General features: G+C 33.2%; 1 protein-coding gene across 1 annotated transcript in view; it reads left to right on the top strand.

Annotated features, from left to right (window-relative positions):
• The first annotated feature begins 678 nt into the window (after window positions 1-678).
• Window positions 679-743, top strand: part of LOC101560406 (ubiquitin-60S ribosomal protein L40-like) — a 1,163-nt gene continuing 1,098 nt past the window's right edge. Inside the window, exon 1 of the mRNA XM_012513708.2 lies at window positions 679-688. The gene's annotated coding sequence lies outside the window, so the exon portion shown is untranslated. The remainder of the gene's footprint in view (window positions 689-743) is intronic.

Here is a 743-nt window from a genome sequence, read left to right as displayed (position 1 = left end):
TAGTCTCTCTGGAAGATTCCAGGTACATCAAGGGAATGTGATCAGATAGAACTTAGGGGAACTAATTTAAATAAAAATTCCCAATTTAATATCTGCTTAGCTATACAGTCAAAATGTTTGCTCCTATGGTCTAAAATACAAACCCATTTGTTACAAAAGTTTGTCAACTGCTAAATCTCACTACCCATTATTAGTGTTGCTAATTGTAGTTCAGTAAATACAATACTGTAACTGCCTTAACCACATAATCTCTCTTGGGTAAAAATATCAGCACATGCTAAGGTAATAACTGCACCAAAGCTCTATACCAAAAGTCAGAAGACAGTGTTATACAAAATGACAAAAAGAAGGAACAAAATGTATTCTCAGACCCCAAGCCCACTCAGAACAAATGCAGGAGACACTACCATAGAAGAAATTGGAAATCACACACCTGAAATCTTTGAAATAATAGCATCTGAAGTAAAGAAACAACTGAAGAAAGGTAGACAGGAAATCAGATCAGAAAAGGTAGACAGGAAATCAGATCAGAAATAATTTCTGAAGTTAAAAAAAGAAATGATAATTATAATGAAAGAAGTACTAAGTGCTTCTAAAGAAGACACCAATCAAAAAATAGAGGAAAATAGAAAAATGATGGAATCCTTGAATGAGCAATATAGGAATGAAATAGATCACGTGAAGCAGAGTCAAAGAAATATACAGGAAATTCAAACCTCAATCACAAACTGGAAAAACCATTT

Source organism: Octodon degus, unplaced genomic scaffold (assembly GCF_000260255.1).
Source record: "Octodon degus isolate 3935 unplaced genomic scaffold, OctDeg1.0 scaffold00016, whole genome shotgun sequence".
In the NCBI taxonomy this organism is placed as follows: Eukaryota; Metazoa; Chordata; class Mammalia; order Rodentia; family Octodontidae; genus Octodon; species Octodon degus.
This window is presented reverse-complemented; position numbering and strand designations above follow the sequence as displayed.